This window comes from Tenrec ecaudatus, chromosome 9 (assembly GCF_050624435.1).
Source record: "Tenrec ecaudatus isolate mTenEca1 chromosome 9, mTenEca1.hap1, whole genome shotgun sequence".
Classification (NCBI taxonomy): Eukaryota; Metazoa; Chordata; class Mammalia; order Afrosoricida; family Tenrecidae; genus Tenrec; species Tenrec ecaudatus.
This window is the reverse complement of record NC_134538.1, coordinates 123,772,696-123,794,356: the sequence shown is the minus strand read 5'-3', so window position 1 is coordinate 123,794,356 and position 21,661 is coordinate 123,772,696.

Below are 21,661 nucleotides of genomic sequence, written 5' to 3'. Positions count from 1 at the left end.
TTACTCCAGAGCCAAGGTTCTCAAATTTGGCTAATCATTGGGATCACCTGGGGATCTGGTGCAACCACAGATCCCTAGGATCTAGTGGCAACTCAATGAAACAGAATCTCTAGGGGAAGAGGCCAGGGACCTGCAGGTTTGCCAGATCCCCATGATTAGCCAAGTTTGAGAATGAAGACTTTAGAGGAAGACTACAAGGCTTGAAATCCATGTACTATGGTCTGACACTTTGTGAAGGTTTGCCCTTCCTTGTCAGATATGCTGATTCAGAATCCACTTGCTAACAAGAGTTCCTGTAAGCATCACAGGAGATCTGATGCAGTATGTCTGGCAAAGAAAAGCATATTCTCAGCACAGGGCTGAACTGCAGCAAACTCGGTTTGATGAAATTTATGAAAATTAGAAATTGTGGGCCAGTAGGAAATCTCCTAGTGAAGCAAATCAGATATTGCTCCCAAGCCTATTCAAGAGCAGTAAACAGAGACGTCTTATTCTTAGTGATTATTGATTGTCTGGGTATAAAATTGGGTTATTTTTTGTCCTTCCTATATTACTTCAACAATACTGGCTGATATAATTAGGTGTCGATAATACAGGACGTTCTGATGGAACCAAACCTTCTAAGAGTGTAAAGGAGTAGTCTTATAAACTTCTAACATGAGATTTTTATAATCAAATGTATTTCTTTATATTTCGTATAAAGCCTTCCCCACTCAATTTAAGCAGAAATCTGTCCTTGAAACTGTCGCAGAACACATCAGCTCTCATTTCTCCACTTGAAGGAAAGTTCTAAGCACCTAAATCTACTCAGACACTACCCTTTGTCCAGGAGAAATTGGCTCTGATTCGAAACTTGACCTCAAATGAAAATGGAAGACAACAAACACCACGTACAGAGAGAGGTTGTCCAGAGCAACAGACCAGCTCCTCTTTCGTAACACAATTCACTCGTCCATGCATTCTGCCCCTCCCGGCACCACCCGCGATGTATTGCGCATGCTCTGTTCTCTACGGAGCTTTAAGCCTCCAATGGGCACTGGTTGGTTTGGTTCCAGTGAGAAACACCTTGTGACTCTACTTGGAATCTAGTCTGCTATTGGCAGCTTTCTCCCTCAAGTGTATTGTGGTGGTCCAAGATGAACTCAATTCATTTTGGTACTCAAACTGTTAATGCTTTTGCTTCTTCTCTGGCCATGTGCACCCCACTTGGAAAGACGAGAGACTGTCTACAGAATAATCTAGAATCCAAAGGCAGCCCCTACGAATTTATTCCCTGTCAGACTTTCCATGGAGCTTATGTGGTTCTTGCTCCGTAACCGGTAAGGACGGATATGTCCCCTGGGCGAATGTGAACCTGCTTGTCATGTGACTCAAGCTTATGGGGGCAAATAGGCTTCTACAAGTGTGTCATAGGTCCCCAACCAAATGCAGGGCTTTTTCACTCAGTATCCCAGGTGATCTGTCAGTTCCTTCCATCAAGAGTTAACTGTCCGGTGTCCAGGATGACCGCACATATTTTCCTTACTGAGAAAATGAGAATGCACCGTCTTTCCCCTGGCACTGATGTAAACTGTTCCTAAGAGAATGCACAGCCCAACGTGACTCAATTATCCAGAGCTCTGCTTCTATAGAAAGGCCTGTGTCATTTGTGAAGGGCAGTTTTGCTAGCTTTGCTGCAGGAGAGCAGGGAAGGTGTGGATTGCGGATATTGGGTAGTTTGAATGAGACTCATTTTGCTATTAGTCTGCTTTTAATCTAAGATATTTCTCCCGACGTTTTAAAACTGCAGAAAGAGATGATAGAATAAGTACGGAGTTCTGAATATGTGGAAATCCACGCATACTTCCATGTGTGCGGCTATTATTTGAAGCCAGTCGTCTTATGCACGTTAACGCAAATGTTCAACCCCCACGAACCTGGCATAAAGATAGTAAGTAGTAATTACCAGTGTGCATGGTTTTTGGTTTATTTCCTGGCGCGACCCCCCCAAATGGTCTGCATTTCACTGCTTTTAAAACATTCGCTCCCATCACCAAAATACTGGCCTGTACGGAACATCCCTTGGAGATATTATGGGCAAGGTTCCCTCCAGGTTATTGCCATCAAGTGAATGTGGCTGTGAAGCGAGTCACATGGATCGTTTCTTTGTTGAGCCCAGTCCCTATGCAAGCTATGCTTACAGTGTCCAGTATAGTCTTTTACATGGGCAACAGCATCACGAAAGAATCGGAAATACTGTGAGCAGGACCAAAATGTGACGCAGAGACACAGTGAGCACATGCTATTGGAAAAATGGTGCCAGTCGAGTTACTTGACACAAGGCCGCCACGGGGTGTAATTTGTCAAACTCACAACAGCTGGAAGCACAATAAAGCGAGGCAGTCAGACGAGGCATGGCGCACAAAGGGAGCCATCGACCAGATCCTCTTATTTTCTCCGTTTCTTCCATGTTAGTTTTAAAAAGTGATCTCAATAAAAACTCATACACTGGGTTGGATGCTTGTACAACTCTCCTCGATGTGACTGAACTGTTGAATTGCAGTTATGTGTGAATTAAGTGCCAATAAAACGATTGAAAAAATAAAAAGAAATTCATACATACAAAAAGCCAAAAGAGTCCAATAGTGCTAGAATAGACAGATCACAGTGAAAAAGAGCAGTCTCTCTTGGAGTCTGTCTCAACTTCCTCTGACCTGCAATTCCTTGCAGCTCTTTGAGCTATGTCTTCTGGTGGTAACTCCTGGAATCGCTAAGCAATAGACACGCAGAGCGAATGATGGCCACATCCACTTCAATCACCGATGACTGAAGAAAGCCCTCCATTGCATTTACAGTAGGTGCATTTTCTTCTTCTTGCCCCCAAATTAAAGGAAACAAAACCCAACAACCCATCAACTTTTGGCTAATCCTACCCAGAGGGTTTCATTGTCATGACTGCAGAATAAAAAAGGTAAGAAGAGGATTGCACTTCCTTTCTTGAATCTTACTGTTCCTGGAGTTAATAATTACCTTTTCCATTTACCTAGGCTTTTTGTTGTTGTTGTTGAACCTCAGATGAAGTCTTTCCCGTAGCTTCCAACAGCTCTATACAATGCCTCTGTATGGTTTTTCTACAGGGAAAAGCGGCCCCTCTTCCCTGCTGGAGAAAGCCCTTCTCAAGCCCTTTCCTTTGCAGCTCCAGTCTCCACTGGTTCTTCTTGAACCAGAGCAGAGATACCCTGCTGGGATTTCCCCTCACTCTCATGAAAAACAAGAGCCCTGGTGGTGCAGTAGTTAAAGTGCTTGGCTGATCACCAAAAGCCAGGAGTTCAAGTCCAGCAGCACCTCACAGGAGAACGACGGGGCAGTCTGCAAAGTCTGTAAGGATTACTCCCCTGGAAACCCTACGGGGCAGTTCTGCGCTGCCCTTCCAAGTCCCCCCAAGCCAGGACCAGCTCAATGGCCCTGGGCTGGTTTGGCTCATGAGTGTTTTCCCTGTGCTGGATCTCCACGTGTCTTCGTTCTTGATTGGCTTCGTGGAACATGCCCTTTGCTTCTTGAGAAATGGTAAGAGAACACAGGTTTTTGAGGCTTTGCATGTCTGATCCCGTCCTTTCTTCTGCCTTCCCATTTCTTCGGTACTCTGGCTGGATAAAGAATTCTAGGTGGAAGGGAATTTTCTCTCAGTATTCTAAAGGTATTGCTCTCCATTTCTTTCTTTTCTGTGTGTGACACAATAATTTTTATTGTAAATTAGGTGAGGGTTTACAGTTAAAGTCACCAACTTTGTATTCAACAGTTTAAGCTACTAATAAAACCCATTGTGAGTTATGCATTAGAATGCGCACCCAAAAGTCAACACGGTGAGCCCAATAGCTGCCCCTCAGGAAGACAATGAGAGCGTCAACTGCCGGAAAGAGCAACAGTCTTGGAAACACACAGGGTAGTTCTACCCTGTCCTAGAGGGTCACTGTGAGTTGGAATCCGTTTCATGGCAGTGAGGATAGTTTACCCTTCATCTGCTCCTTGATTGCTCTTCTCCCTCTTGTGGACTACTAACTTGCATTTTCCCCAAGTTAACATCTGTCAACAGTCTGCAACAACCTGAGAAAAGTAATACATCTACATTTCATGAATTATTGGTCTTTCCCAGTAAGGGTTGGATTTACAGCGATAAAAGGCAATGTCCCATCATATGAAGTATCTAGAGTAGGTAAACCCATTGAAAGAAAAGAAGATTGGTGATTACAAGGGCACAGTGGAGAAAATAATGGCAAAAAATAAGTATAGTGTCCACTATATTTAGGAGAAGGGAAAATGTCAAAGTTCCTATCTTTTTTTAATAAATCATTTTATTAGGGACTCGTACAACTCTTACCACAATCCATATATCCATCCATTGTGTCCAGCATATTTGTACATTTGTTACCATCATCATTTTTAAAACATTTTCTTACTTGAGTCCTTGGTATCAGCTCCTCATTTTTTTCACTCCCGCTCTCATGAACCCTTGATAATTTATAAATTATTATTATTTTTTATGTCTTACATCATCCAATGTCTCCCTTTACCCCCTTATCTGTTGTCCATGCCCCTGGGAGGGGGTTATAGATAGGTCATTTCTCCCCCTACCTTCTCTTTACCCTCCTGGTATGGCTACTCTCAATATTGGTCCCAAGGAGTTTATCTGTCCTGCATTCCCTGTGTTTCCAGTTCTTATCTGTACCCATGTGCACGCTCTGGTGTAGCCAGATTTGTAAGGTAGAATTAGGGTCATGATCATGGGGTTGAGGAAGCATTAAGGGAGGAAGCATTAAAGAACCAGAAGGAAGGTGTTTGCTTCATTGGTGCTATACTGCACTGTGACTGGCCCGTTTTCTCCCCCCGACCCTTCTGTAATGGGATTTCCAATTGCCTACAGATTGGCTTTGGGCTTCCACTCTGCACCCTCCCTCCAACCCCCAATTCACATTGACATGATTTTTTGTTCTGGGTCTTTGATGCCTGATCCCTAATCCCATCAACAACTCATGATCACACAGGCTGGTGTGCTTCTTCCATGTGGGCTTTGTTGCTTCTGAGCTAGATGGATGCTTGTTTATCTTCAAGCCTTTAAAACTCCAGATGCTATATCTTTTGTTAGCCAGGCACCATAAGCTTTCTTCACCACATTTGCTTATGTACCCATTTGTCTTCAGCGAACGTGTTGGGAAGGTGTTGCTCTCCATTTTCTAAAATGTGTCTTTCTTATCATTCCTTCTCCATGTGGCCTCTCTGGAAGCTTTTCTTCATGACATTCTGAAGTTTAATGATGATGTGCCTTGGTGTAGACCAGGAGTCCTCAAACTACGGCCCATGGGCCACATGTGGCCCGCAGAGAACATTTATCCGGCCTGCCGGGTATTTTTGCCCCATTTATTTTTTACTTCAGAATAAGATATGTGCAGTGTGCATAGGAATTTGTTCATAGTTTTTTTTAAAAAATATAGTCCGGCCCTCCAACGGGTCTGAGGGACAGTGAACTGGCCCCCTGCTTAAAAAGTTTGAGGACCCCTGGTGTAGATTTTATCCAGTGTGCTGAGTAATTGGAAGCCTTTTCAAACAGAAAATTATTGTCATCTTGTCCTAGGAAATTTTATTGCCCGATTTCTTTAAACATCTCCTGCATAGTGCCTTCTAAATTCTTACTTGTCATGATTTCTATTAGTTGGATGTTGGGTTTTTTGGATGGCTACTCTATTGTCTACCCTGAAACCCATCATCTAGCTCTTTCTTGTTCTACATTCTGAGAGATTTTTCTGTTGACAACACTTCTATACCATTGTCTGTACCATTTCCAGTTGGGCTTTCATTTTTTAGTTGTTCCTCTTTTAAAAAAAAATCATTTTATTGGGGGCTCATACAACTCTTATCACAATCCGTACATACATCCACTATGTCAAGCACATTTGTACATTTGTTACCATCAACACTCTCAAAACATTTGCTTTCTACTCGAGCCCCTGATATAGTTGTTCCTCTTTTTATATAGCATCTCCTTCTTTAAAAAAATATTTGTGAACATTTAAATGATCATTTATTTGGCATTTGATTCTGTTCTAGGAATTCTGTCTCTTTCCTCTGGGTTCTGTTTTTTTACAACTTAACTGGTTTTAGTATTTTCTGCTACAGACTTTAAGTGTCATCTGATCCCTTTCTGTCATTCATATTTAAGGGAGAAATAACAGGAGGATGGTTAGATGTTCTCTGGGTATGGATGTAGTCCTTTGTATACTCAAGGACTCCACTGGAGGGTACCTACTGGCTAGGTGGCGTTTGGTGGGGATTATCCTACTCTCAGTATTTGCAGCGAACAAAGTAGTTCAAGTTCTTTGGAGAAGCATCCTCTACTCTTCTGTTTAGGCGATATGATGCTGGCTGTTGGTGCATACTAGATTGGAGGAAGGAAGGAGGCTGCAAGAGTCTTACCGTTTACTCTGTAGCCTTCAATTTTTAATTTAGAAATTTTAAATTAATTTGAAATCTGACCGCATTTCTTTCTTCTTAGTTCCTGACGACCTTGACCCAGAATATCTGACTTCATTTCTCACAGAAATGAACCTCTATTTTCTACGGAACCAGGGAAGGGCCACATGTGGGGAAGTTGAGGATCTGAGTGGGATTTATCTACCTTTGTGCAGCCTGTCCAACACCTTGCTTTTGTGCCTGAGTGTTCTCCATTCCTGGTGGTCAATGCCTTCCTTTTTAGGACTTTGTCAGAGTCCCAGGGAGTGCATGGCCCTACTTGTAACATCACTCCCACTACCCCTGCGCATAGTTCAAAAGGCTTTTTATACTTTATTCAGTAATCTTTAGATTGGGAATGTATTTTAGTATAACTTAATAATAAGTTCTGATACCACTTTTACAAAAGAAAAGATCAAGATAGAGGTTTTCATACTAAACGAAAGAGACATTGATGATTACCAGGATGTGGGTTACTGCTGCCCAATGCCCCTCTCAAGTGTTGAAGAGCAAGGATGTTACTCTGAGGACTAAGGCGTGCTTGACCCAAGCCACAATATTTTCAGTGGCCTCAGATGCATGTGAATGTTGGACACTGAAAAAGGACAACTCAAGGAGAATCGATACACTTGAATTATAGTGCTGGCAAAGACTCCTGAAAATGCATGGGATGCCAAAAGAACAAAGAGCTCTCTCTTGGAAGCAGCACAGCTGGGATCCCCCTTAGAGGTGAGGGGGGCAAAACTTCGTCCCATGTACTTTGGACATGTTATCAGGAGAGACCAGTCCCTGGAAAAGGACATCGTGCTGGAAAGCAGAAGCACAGCCCCAAAGAGAAAGGTCCTTCACGAGACGGACTGACACCCCGGCGGCAACAGTGGGTTCGCATGTAGCACACCAATTGGGAGGATGATGCAGGACCCCACTGCATTTTGTTTTGCGGTGCATAAGGTCACCTAACAACAACAACAACAACAGGGCTGGGAGGGGAAGGAAGGGCAAGGGAAACAATAGGCTAGAGGGGGGAGAGATTCCATTTTACAAGAGGGAGGTGGAGGTGAGGGGAAAAGACAGGGGCACAGGACAAGCCATTGGGCAGTTTAATAAGTTATTTGTACGAAAGTTGCTGAGTATGAAAATGATGATCTGAAATGTAACCCCCCCTAATTTACAGTAAAAAGTTTAAAAATAGATGTACAAAATTTCAATTATATTTAAAGCAAAGGCAAGAGCACAGATTTTCTTACAAGTCTGTATCTACATGTCAACATAGCTTTTCAGCCCATTGGAAAAAACATATCAATATAACATGATGTTTGCTCACAATCGGTGATTGACAGATTATCTTTAAGGGAAAAAGAGTTAACAGTTTCGGAAACTCACAGGGGCAGTTCTCCTTTGCCATACAGGGTCTCTATGAGTTGGCATCGACTTGATGGCAGGGAGTTTTTGAGATGCTCTAACTGGAAAGAACACAAGCCCTCGGGTTAGAAGGAACAGGTGTGGGCTCTGTTGGTTTTTTAATTCTCTCATTTTTGGGCAAGTGACTTTGACCTTAAGTGTTTCAAATTCTTACCGACTTAAGAGCTGTAGTAAAAATTAAGTGATATAAACGTTTTAGGATAGGCCTGGCACTCTTTGCTAATGGCTTAGAAGTTATTAGGATACGGTAACCTTGTGTCTTTTGAATAGCATAGGAACTTTATATCTTATGAATAAATGTTTATTCTACTGGTCTCTACATTCGCCACTACCTAAACTGAAGGAATGTCAATGAAGCGAATAGTTTATAGTGAAAGATATGTAATAGGTGGTCTTATGAAAGCTTAGGGTCATAGTGGCTAATAGAGGCACGTCACCACTGCTGTGTTAGAATTGCTGAATGACATGGTGACTAGATAGAGGTGGTTGTCCCGACAAAGCAGTCTTCATATTCAACACCCCAGGTGGGCTTTGGTCCCAACATTGGCACCAGCGACCCGGATGGAGAATGAGCAGGGAAGGTCATGGGAAGAATAACATGAACTCACTGCCGTCAAGTCGAATCCTACTGTTGGTGACAGAGTAGGATTGCTCGTTAGGTTTCAAGCCTATAAATCTTAATGAGAGCAGACAGCGCAACTCTTCCTAGAGAACAGCTTGTGGGTGGCTTTGAACTGCCAGCTGTGCAGTTAGCAGCCCTCACTTGACTCACTGTGCCACGAGGGATCCTTCTGGGAACGAGAGCTGACAATAACTCACCCCATGAGAAGGTCAATGTACTGTGTGGGGCTATCAAAAAGTCTTAGAAGCCAGAGACACTGAGCACCTCAAAGCCTGGAGAACGCTGGGGCTGAAACATGGGAGGAATATTTGCACGTCTCCATGATCAGAGTCTCCCCTCCAATCTTTAGGAGCATACTAGGTTAGTCTTAAGTTTTGACTGCATGCAGTTTACCAGTGGTTTTTCCTACTCCTGGAGTTATTGATTGAGCAAAATTGGTTGTGAACTGTAATAAAAACTCTTTCCCTACAAAGTTGTATTTGTTGAATATAATCTAAGAATTCATAGTGGAAGACAGACCACTAACGTGCTCTTTCAAGAGTTTAACGGGCACTCAGGAATGACTGATGTTTTGCAGAGAGTAGCCGGCATTTGAGAAATTGAGTAACTTGCAGACAAATCAGACAGAACCCTCAGCCAGCACTGGAAAAGGTCCAAAAGCCTCTCATAGCACAAGGAATTGTTTCTAGACTGTATTATCACCATTGTCCTCTTCATCAGCATCTTTTGGACTTACTGAGAAAACATTTTTTCTGAGGTGTTTAGAGTATTATTGGGATGATCCAATTAAATTTTTCCCCATTGAAAAATGCACTAACACCACCTTTGGGTCCGTTTTTAGTCTGATAGCAGTTTCCATACCTATATCCCCACCACTGAACATCCATCTGGTGACCTGAACTACGTGTCTCTGTATGGCAAGGTAGAGAGATGAAAGAATAACGTTTCTTAAAAACATTGATAAAACAGTCATGGTCCATCTTATAAAATGAAACCCCGCTATTGCGTGATAGTTTTATACTAAAAACTGCTTCACATTTTAGGGCTGTAATAATCTGTAGGCTGCGAATTCTCATAACAGCTTAAAATGAACCATCAAATCATTTCCTTTTATTGTAACAATAATGTCTATACCCTGAAGGGCATATTCAAATAGGAGTATTAGTGATGGTCCCATGCAACTTAATTATGTGCTGGAATTTAATTATTCGGGTCTCTAGAAATGGGATGATTGCAAGTCTTGTTATGGGCTAAATATGCAAAGCTGATTTTAGAGGTCTCTTCCTGTGCTCCTCCTAGAGGAGATGGAATGCGAGGCACAACCATGTGCAGGAGATATTCAAAGTGAGGCTTTTGTCTCATCTTTGGAAAGCATCCTGGGATAAAGTGTATTGGCTTGTACAGGGAGTCTCGTAGGGGCAGAGTGAGAAGGAGACCAGAGTGTTGTCACTGCCTTCATCAGATGCAGAACCCCCCTGCTCCATCCCCAAGATGGCCCTTCTTCAGACAGGGGTGACCCCCGCCTCTTAACTCAGACCCCAACCTTCCCAGCACCTCAATATCGAGCAAGTCCCTCTTACATTGAATCAAAGTTTGGCCTCCCGGTAACTTTTTCCAGGTGGTTCCTCTACCGCCCCCGGAAACGATAAAGAATAAAACCCTCCTCCATAGGAGCGCACTTCTACAGGTTGTTACCCGTTTTACCGATGCTTTCTCTAACAGCCCAGGTCTTCTATCCATTCTCAGACTCTTGGTCATCCTGTTGTGGAGTTGCTGTCCTTGGCTACTCCTTCTGAAAGGAGGCGAACAGAATTGAATGCAGTATTTAGGACGTATCAGAGGCTCTATAGAGAAATGTTTGGCCACCCTTTCCCTTGTTCTGAATTTAACTGTTACACCCTAAGATGACTGTTTCTTTCTAGGGGTTATATCAAATCGTAGGGTCATAGCACACCCGCAGCAAACTGAAACCCGGGTCTTTCCCACAAAAATAGGTAGGCCTATTCTTACTCCACCTTGTGCATGTAGAGCCGATCCGTAGTCTTGCTTAAGTCATGATGCGAGTTTGGACTACTGATTCCCAATCACGGTCTTGCTCTATTCCAAGGTTCCAAACAGAGTCTCTGCAGGGGAAGGGTTGGGTGGCAGGGCACAGATGAGACCTGGTAGTCTCTGATGTATCCAAATTATGACAAATCACACTTGGGATCGCCAGTGTATCTGGAACGCCTCATCTCCCTGGGAGGAAGTTGTGCAAATATGCATGCAGGGGATTGGAGGAAAAATTGCTGAGTTATCTGAGCACATTCCAAGCATTCGAGTAGGATCCTATGAAGAGACTTGCAAAGATCATTCATATTACAAGAATGCTGAATGTAGAGCCTGATATTGCTGATGGGGAATTGCTCAGAGAAGGAGGTGAATGGACAGACCTGCACTTATTAGAGTTTTAGGAGAAGAGAAATGCTGAACCAGAAAGAAATCATGAGGGAAATAAAGAAGAGGTCAAGAAATGATCCAGTGATCAGTGATCCAGCAAGAGGATCAGCTTGAGTTTTTTTCAAGCAGGGCCTTCGATGGCAGGACGACCTGGAACACAGTGCCGCTCTCTTTGCCGAAGTAAGGGGCAGACTCGGGAATCAGTGAGATCGTATCGTGAACTAGAGGAAGGAAAACAGAAAAGGACCGGACAACTCGCCACTTTTGACGAGAAACACCACCCCTATTTCTAAGGACACTCCAGATGGCCAGCCCTTTGCATGTGTGGCACTGTTACCCCAAATGGCAAAATGCCAATGCCGTCCTCTCGTCTTCCTCACTGGAGAAAATTATAATTCATCTGTGAACTTCGTTATGCATCTGTGCCTTTAAACATAGCAGTGCATTTACATGCAGAGCGTCCTGTCCTCACAGACTGGACATAAAGATCGTATGGCAGATGTAGGAATGTTATAATTTAAGACCTTCTGATTTGCTCTCCCTTTTGATCCCTTTTGAAGTTGTTCTATTTTTAATATTTTTGACTTTCTTTTTGATTGAGAATACTCCCTGTTTTACTTAGTTATGGTTGTTAGGGTTTAAAAAATGTGTTTTCATGTCTATCAAATCCAGGATATGTTTGTTTTTCTGTATATGAAATCCAAGATAGGTCTATAGAGAGACAGTGACTGGATTAATGGTTTCTTGGGGAGGTATGGCAGGGGAAATGGAGAGCTAATAACAATGAGGACAAGAAAGAAGAAAATGTTTTGAAATTATTGTGGTCATGATTTACAACTCTTCTTGGCATGATTGAGCTATTGAATGGTATGGTATGCAGATTATGTGCCAATAAATCTTTTTGAACAAAGGCAAAAAATAATAAAACTGGGAAAAAATATTTGACTTAAGTCAAAACCAATTTGCAATGGATTTTTGGAACAAAAACATATTTTAAATTGGGGATTACTTCGAGTTTAAAAGCGTGTTCAATATGATTGGTTTTTATTATTATTTGGGAGAAGGTTTACAGAGGAAATCAGTTTTTCATTCACCACTTTATCCACATTTAGTGTCTTGTCCTTAATTGTAATCCCTACAATGTAATACCACAGACCGCACCTTCCCGGTCTCCTTTCCTCACCCTTCCTACCGCTGAATTTCGTCCGCAGGATCCTTGTCCTTCAGGCCGCCAATGGCTGTCTGAGGGCGTAGCTCCCTACTTTTACTGTTTGCCGTGCAGAGCTGTCTTTTGCTTGGCTGAAAGTTGAGACATGTGCATGAGTTCGTTTCCAGGCCTGAGGAGAGACTAAGAGCCCTCGTGCTAAGTGTCCCACCAACCTGTATTTGACCAGTAAGTCTAGTCTCTTTTCTCCTACTGCATTCAAGACCTTCTAATGTGATCTTGTTCCGAGCAGTTGGTTTTGGTGGTTGGGTGCCATCCAGCTCCTCTCGCCCCAGTCATGGAGGCTGGGACTTGTAAAGCCCACTAGCCTTTAGACCAAGTGCTTCCATGTGTCTCGGGTTTTCGTGATTGCTCTGGAGGGGCAGAGAGCAATAGTTACACCTTAAAGGGTCACTCTTAAGTGTTTAGATGTAAGTTGCTACTCGCCAAAGTAGGTTATAGGCTATTTTCTTTGTGAATAATTGATCTTTACTGACTCAGACTGTGGTAGCTGAGTCTCCATGCCTAACAACTCATTACCTCAAAATGTTGGATTATGCCTAATAATTTTTCATAACTTTGTCTTCTGTACTCTACTACATCCATGGGTATAAATGTGAAGCATATGTAAATGCATATGTAGAAATATCCTTCGTCAAACCTATAGATATTTGTAGGTGGAGTGCTATTTACCTCCCGTACCTGTTCCAGTTGCATGTACATCTGCATACGCACTTACAGGTTTGTTCTTCCTGTTATTACAAGATTATGTATACAAGTGTTTTACCTCTTTTGCCTTTAACTCTTGTACTCCTCACAGTTGATCAGTCATGTTTGGAAGAGTGACTGTGTGTTCTTCCCATCTTCTTTCGATGCTTCTTGCATGATTCACTATTTTGCCGTACATTCATTCAAAATTACAACTTGAGACTTGATTTTTTTTTTTTTGGAGGGACAGTTCCTTCAGCTTGAGATGTGTTGAATGTGTCCTTCCCTTTTGTTTTTCGGATTCCAGGTCTTTTCATATTTCATTATTATCCTTTATATTGTCTTCTAGAGTCACCCTTTTGTAATCTTGTTTGCCTTTCACTTTGCCATCCCTTCCTTTTACATTAGCTATTATAGGTTCACGAGCAAGTGTCAGTCTCTTCTGACACTCATTTTGGTCTTTTTTCCTATATTTTAGCTGCTTCTTTGCTTTCTCGGTGATTGACGTTATTGATGTCGTCTTGGTCAAAGTCAAGTTGGATATATTCAAGGTACTATTTTGGTTTTTTTGTGTGTTAATTTTCTTCAGTTTTGACCTGAACTTATGTATAATCAATTGACAGTCAGCCTCTGGCTTTTTGGGGAATGATGACATTGAGCTCCCCCATTATCTCCTCACAGAGAGGTAGTCAGTTTGATTACTGTGTTTTCTATTTGGCAAGGTCCACATATATAGTTACCACTTAACATTCTTTAAAAAGGTATTTAAAGTGAAGAACTCATTGGGCTTACAAAATCCAATCGTGCAATCTCCAGTTTCATTTCTATCCCCAATGTAATATTTTCCAACTACTGATCCTTCCTCTTTGGTTCCATTTTTCACATTCTAATAACCAATGGATCTTGATTGCATGCTTGATACATTTCAGACAGAGGAAGTTGGTAGAATTCTTCAATTTCTAGCTCACTAACTTTATTGGTTGGTGCATAAATTTGAATAATAAATAGTTGCATTGGTATGTTTTGTAGGCATATAGAAAATTCTATCACAGACAGCACTGTGCTTCAACATATATCTTGAAAAAATTTCTGGTGACTAATGCTCTGCCATTGTTTTTCAATTTGTCATTCCTTTCCTGGCATACTAAGCCATTTGCCTGATTCAACATGGCTCACACGAGTCCCCGGCAGCTCACAAATTCCTAAGATCATGATCTTTATGCATCCCATTTCATTTCTGATGACTTCCAGCTTTTCTGGATCCATACTTCACACATTGCATGTTCCTAGTATAAATGGATATTTGCAAATGCTTCTTCTTCTCATTTTGAGTTACATCCCTTCAGCAAATGAGGGCCTCCAAAGCTGTGCTCCATCCACATCACGAGGTTTGACTAGACTTTAAGGAGACAGCTCTGCCTCGGTTGTATTTTGACTGCCTTGGCCTGAGGGACTACTTTCTGGCACCGTACCTGACAATGGTCCACTGCCACGCACAAGCTTTTCAGTGGATGCCCTTTCATACGAGATGATTCTGTTGATGTTTGAAATACTAGGGCACAGTTTCCAGTATTACAGCAACCGGGAAGCCATCATCATGCAACAGACAGATGAGCAGTGGCTTCCTTAGAACCATAAAATATTGTTATTTGTTGGGTTTTTTTGCATTGACTTTTCATAATAGTGATCACATGTCTTTTCCTTACCTTCTACAGGACACCTGTAGTTCTTGGCTTGCGGCTTCTTTTCTCTCCAAAGTCAGCAGCAGAAGCTCTTCAAGTCTCTCTCTGACCTCTGCGTCAATTGTCACTTCACCTTTGCTGACTTGCTTACTTTCCTTACAATGTCCCTTGAATTCTATCCTCCCAACCAGGTAATCCAATTTAATCTCCCCGTCTTGAGATCCATCAGCTAACCCCACTGCCAAGGTCCTAGGTAATCAATATCTTCCCAGGGTCCAAGGGTTAGGGCAGGAGCATCTTGAGTTTGGTGGAGAGGCTGCAGTTTGTCTACCAGTCGGCCTCCAGTCAGACACTTTATCATGAGCAGTGTTTCCTGCCAGTCTAGAGGGCATCTCAGCAACGTCTCTGCCATTCACTGAGCCGTGCATCTCCCTCTCCAACAAGTTCTATACCTCAGTCCCCAGGGGCCTCTTTTGTGGGCATGCCACCTCCATTCACCTTTGACTGTTCCTGATAGTGAATGGATTATTTAGGTCTCTCTCTCTCTGTCTCTCTCTCTCTTTAACCAGTCTCCTGCTGCTTTAAAACCCTGTTATAAATCATATTTATTTTATGTTTTGTATTTTAAAATTTTTAAACCATTTTATTGGGAGCTTATTAAACTCGTATCACAATCCATCCATTGTGTCAAGCACATTTGTACATATTTGTATATCATCATTTTCAAAACATTTTCTTTCTACTTGAACCTTAGGTGTCAGCTTCTCATCCCCCCCTCTCCCTCCCCATCCCTTCCTCCCTCATGAACCCTTGATAATTTATAAATTAATATTATTGTTTTCATGTCTTACACTGACCAGTGTTTCCCTTCACCCACTCTTCTGTTGTCTTGGATGAGGGTTATAGGAATAATATTTTCTTTTAACTTTCCCTGCTCCGCTAACAGTGAGGTTTCTCTCTTGACTGATCTGGAAAGGCCACAAAAAAGAACTGGAGAAGGAACTGATTCCAGTTTGTAAAGATCAGACCAGTAAACATCTGCCAAATACCTGTAAAACCACAGCGTCCCCGGGCCCTCTGGGGCAGAGTTACTAGACTCACCTCCTGCGCATGATGTTTGGACCTCCCATGAATGGCCTTTATTAGCTTTTGCCTTCCCGGCCACCTCACGTTTCATCTTTCACCTGCCATCATACTCAGTCTCTGTTCCAGCCAGGTCGGCGAGCTGCCCTCCACCAAGGGCCACGCATTCTCACACCCGCCATGCTTCCTGGGGTACTGTTTCCTCTTTCTAAAATTCTCGCTTTCCTCCTCTGAACCAATATGATTTCCTTCAAAATCGGACAGCGTTCAATGCCACTAAGACACAATCTTTCTAGATGAACGTCATCACACACGGTTTGCTCATTTGTCCTGCACTTGTCCTCAGGACTTCTGGACCAGTGGTGTTCACATGCAATAGGAAATCAGCATTCTACATGTTTGAGAGCTCATTTCAAGCCTATTGAGACTTTGTAAGTTAATGATATACTTCCCCTGTACTTCTTCCCAAGGGACCTGGCACTGTGCACACGGGAGTGTCTTGCTTAGTCGATGCTAAAGGAATGACTCGGGCCAGACAGAGCCCTCAGTTCTTTGGCACCCGGACAATGGCAACAGGGGGAGAAAGATTCATGAAGAGGGAATCCATCCCCTTGAGGCAGACGTGGAATTAAACATTCACACGCTCCAGTGTATCTGTTTCCTGCTTGAGCGAAGGGGTCAGAATTGAACCCATCCACCCTGAATGGCCTTAGTGCTGTGCCCAGCTGCAGAGTCAGCTAAAGATTACAGAGTATGGGCCATGCTCAAGGACCAAGAAGTCTGGGGCAAGGGCTGGCTATCCTTATTGTAAGTTGCTTCTTAAGTAGTTTTCTCAACACCTTTTATGCATCAATTGGCAAGTCTAAGTTATAAACAGTGAGCTGGAACCCAGCCATTCCATCAGCACTGAAGCCAGGCACGGTGCAGCACTAACTCTGCAGGATTGAAAATGTACACACGGCAGATAACAGCAGGACTGCTAACCAGCTTCCATCTGGGGCAGAGAAGGGCAAGCTGGGAAATGCTGTGAAGCTTCTTTTGAGGTGCCGAGACCCAGACTATAAATACTGAAGAAGCAGTAAGCTGATCAATCCTAGCGTGTGACCCTCAAAGACAAAGTTAGTCATCTTGACTCACGGACTCACACATTCTGGAGGGTGAGATGCGGAATTATGAACAATGACTAAGTCAGTCACTAATTGTCCATCCAGCTGCTGGTCTCTGATCGGTCCTCACTGCGATGCTAGAACACATGAGCAGAGGCGATGTCAGTAGCATCCTTTTGGGAAGACAAGGGTGATATGTGGGAGAGATCTTATATGTCACAGGAAATAAATGATCACAATAGCACTGTAAAGAGGACAAGGGCTCTTTCTGTCATCAGTTCATAAGCACATATAAAAGCCTTTTGGTTGCTTAAATAGATGTATTCCAAGGGGGATGACTGATAATGTTCTCTAAGGGGAGGACTGATATTGTAAAAAATAATTTACAATGATGTCTCTAAGGCGAACCCAAGACATATATACACCATAGGTGCATGAATGGATGTGGGGCTTGCACTTAATTCTCGCCCCAGTTGAAAACCAGTTAGTTCTTGTGACCTGACCTTGCTCGATGCTCAGTCTCATGAAGAGAGCACTGAAGACGTGGGGCGCACAGCAAAGCATCATAAAGAAACCAGATGGTGCCTGGCTATCAGAAAGAATAGGGTCTGGGTCTTAAAGACTTGTTTTCAAAGAAGCAGCCATCCAAGTCAGGTGTCAACTAAGTCCTCACGGAGAAAGCACACCAGTCTATGTGATCCAAGGATTGTAAATCGTAAAATCCAAATCTAAAAGAGGGAATGGTAATAGAGCTTATATCTAGTTTGCAGAAGGCTATGGATGACAATGGAAGATCAAAATCCATTTGCAGGGTCCACACATGGATTAAGTCGCCAATTCCCTCCAATCACAGTTGAGGCATGTGAACAGCCTTGTTATCAGACAGAGAGCATTGTAAAGTTGATTATTGCAGATGTAATTAGGTTAGTTTATTGTGCCAACCTGGCCGATAAACACATGTGGGATTAATTGAAGGGCAGAGAAATAAATAGCTCAGTGAGCCTTGCCTTCCTTGTCTCTTGCTCTTTGATCATCGGACCAGTGTGCGGCTGCCTTGCTTGTTCTGTACCTCAATTTACAAGCTACACTACTTGTGGGACACCTAACCTGTGGACTGTGTTGCTGTAATTTGAGATTCCTTCAAGACCTGCCTCACCACACCATTTACATCTCATTTTTACAAATCAAGAATTTACATCTCTTGAGCTGGGGACTGTCAGACCCTGTCATCTGGCTGACTGTTGGTGACCTGCCTTGCTATTTGCTGCCTGTGCCTGGATAGCTTGAATTTCTCTACAGAGAACTACCCAGCGACCCTCAAGACTTGAAGGACTGCCAGTGTCTCACGGGAGTGAGTTGCACTGAGTCATTTGTAATGCTTTATAATTTAACTAACTGTTTATTATGTTATCTATCTATCTATAGATATAATTATTAGCATTCTGGTTTTGTTTCTCTAGAGAACCCTGTCTAACACCATCCTCCTCCACACTGTATGCCCTTCCCCCAAAACCCTTATTCTACCAATGACATGACACCTCTGAGATACACCCTAATGTGGACAAGAAAAAAAACAACAGAACAATCAAAACCAAAAATACACAAATTTTTGAAACTACATCAGGTGAAAATGGTATCTTTAATCTTAACTGGAAACGCCTATATTACGGTTGGTGATACTGCCCGCCCTGGGGTGGTGGTGGTGCTGGAATCATTTTATGAGTGGTCACTGCAAAAGTAATGCCTATATTTTATGCTCCAGAGTATAAAAGTTTTTAATTTCCTAGGGGGTGCTCAGTAATTTTTCCCCCTGAAAATGGAGTGGTACACCATATCAATTTGAGAAACTATACTCTATGTAATCTCAGTAATAAGAATATCTATCTATTGTCTATCTCAGAGGACTTATTTACAATCATCAGAAAGCATTGCTACAGGTTGTACACCACCCAGTAATTCCGCACTGAGCTCCTTTACCAAGTTCATCTGGTGGCATCTCAGAGGGAGATTTAGTAACCAAATTTAGGATTCCAGCAGCACAGGCTTAAAGTAAATATTATTCATGTTAATGCTGATATCTCCATAAAGGATGCTTAGTAAATATTAAGAAAGAATTCTTGGTACCATCCAGAGATTAAAAAAAAACTCATTGGGCTTTTGATTTTGTTCCCTGTCAGATCTGCAGCTTGATTTGCAGTGTCTGCGGATTATGCATGCCAAGGCAATAACGTGTTTTGATTCCTGGTACTTTATCTTAGCTGATGCTGGAAGTGATTTAGGGAAGATTTAGCCCAGGGTAGTAGCTGCAATAGTAAGGTACTGTTCTATTTAATGACTGCTTAATACTGCACCTAACATAACATTCTGTTCAATGAGACTCCATATCCGTGTACATGATCAGCATTGATGTTAAGTAGGAGGAGGCTATGTGTATCTGATTGTCAGAGGACAGGAGAACAGCTGTCCCTGTCACCCGCCTCAATGTGCCCTATAAGCCTTTCCGTACACAGCTTCCCTGGCCTCAGGAGAATGCCGAAAACCCTGGACACACTGTTTCAGGATGAAATTCATACATTTTTAATGGGTTAGATACATCAGGCTTGGATAATTCATGCAAGGGAAGTGATCAGTGGTATAGCAAGAATGCCGGATTTTCAATAACTCTCTCTCCTTAAAACACCATATAATGAGGCAGACATGCTTCTTTGGACTTTATCGTGCAGCCTGGCAGTTTGATCATGGATTAGGGTTTACAAATTCAGAGATTCTACAGGTAGTCCCTGCTACTCTGAGATTATAAAGCAACCCCTCCATTATATTAAAAATTTAAGGTTCATATATATGGTTTATAATAACAAATGGGCATTACTTTATAATGCAGCCCAAAACATTATTATGTTATTAAGATTACTGTGTTATGATGTTAAAATTTTTTAGTATATCTGCAATTGTTTCTTTAATTTTTTATGTATAGAAAGGTGCACTACATACTTAGACAAGCATTCGATTAATTGTCATTAGATGCAAGAACACTTTGTTCTAATAACCGGGCATTCTGTGATGCTTTCCTTCCCAACATGATCGCTGAAGACAAAATAGATGCATAAGCCAATGTGGTGAAGAAAGCTGATGGTGCCTGGCTATCAAAAGACACAGTGTCTGGGGTCTTAAAGGCTTGAAGGTAGACAAGTGTCCATCTAGCTGAGAGGCAACAAAGTCTACATAGAAGAAGCACACCAGCCTGTGTGATCATGAGGTGTCGATAGGATCAGATATCAGGCATCAGAAAACCCAGGTCATATTGATGCGAACAAGGAGGGGATGGGGGTAGGAGTGGAATGGCGACCCAAAGCCCACCTCCAGGCAATGGACATCCCCTCACAGAGGGATCACAAGGAAGGGACCAGCCAGCCAGAGTTCAGAATAACATCAATGAAACATACAACATTCCTCTAGTTCTTTAATCCTCCCCCCACTCCCACTAACATGTCCCCAATGCTGTCTTACAAATTGGCTAGACCAGAGCATGTATACAGGTATAGATAAGAGTTCTCGACACACAGAACCCAGGACAGATAACTCCCTCAGAAACAATAATTGGAGTAGTGATACCATGAGGGTAGGGGGGCAGGTGGGGGCAGAAAGGGGGACCTGATCACAATGACCAATGTATAACCATCCCCCTAACCAAGGGGATCGAACAACAGAAATGTGGGTGAAGAGAAACAACGGTCAGTTTAAGATATGAAAATAATAATCATTTATAAATTATCAAGGCTTCAGGAGGGAGAGAGGCTGAGGAGGGAGGAAAAAAATAGGAGCTGAAACCAAGGCCTCAAGTAGAAAGAAAATATTTCATAAAGGATGATGGCAACATATGTACAAACGTGCTTAACACAATGGATGTATGGATTGTTATAAGAGCCCCCAATAAAATGATATAAAAAACTGATGTTAGATAAGAAATGTAACAAATTGTTCTGACTTACATATTTGACTTAAATATAGGCTTAGGAACAGATCATATTTGTACCTGGGGACTTCTTGTCTGTAATACTGTAATATGGTGTTCACACAATGTCTATATCACATAATGTCTTCTTTTACGGAATATAGTACGGACGTTAAGTGATGATTGAATGTATTAAAGAATCTCAGGATGTTCTGTGAGATGTATGCAAAAGGTATGTCCTGTCACAAACGAATTCACCCTTCTTTTATGGAAAGGTCAACAAAGCAGGTAAGTGAGGACATTCAGTTCATCTAGGGAGCCCCGTTGTCGAGGTGCCTGGGCTCCAGGTGCGTTCACCAGGGTCCTCCAGAGAAACAGAAGCAATAGGATTGCACACAGAACCCTTCAGAAAACTTCAGTTCTACTTTTAAAATCTTTAAATGAGTACACAAGATTCAGCCACATTATGGAGGGTAATCTCCTTGACTTAAGGTCAACTAATTTAATTTTACTATCAATCACATGCAAATGTATTCATAATAACATCTGGATCAGTATGTGATAAAACCAAGGGACACCAGAGTCTGTCTCAGCTGACACGGAACACGTGCATCACTCCAGGTTCCCGGCACGGAAGCCTCCCTCATGGCGGTACTGCATCTTTCTGCGTGAGCTCAGTGATCCTACAGGACACACTAAGACTTCCCCTGCGCATTTCTGAGACTGAAAACCTTTCTGAAAGCAGAGCCTCGTTTTTATCCCTCCAAGAGGCTGTGGTTAGCAGCCCAATGGGTAAGCCACTACGGTTGCTATGTGTTGGAATTGATTGATGGCAGTGAGTTTTGGTTTTTAATCTGCATTAGCACTTTGGCCATCAATAGAACTGCCCCCCTGAGCACGTGGATCTTTCATTCATCATTAACCACCAAACAGGGGCCTTTTTTCAATCATAGGAGTTCT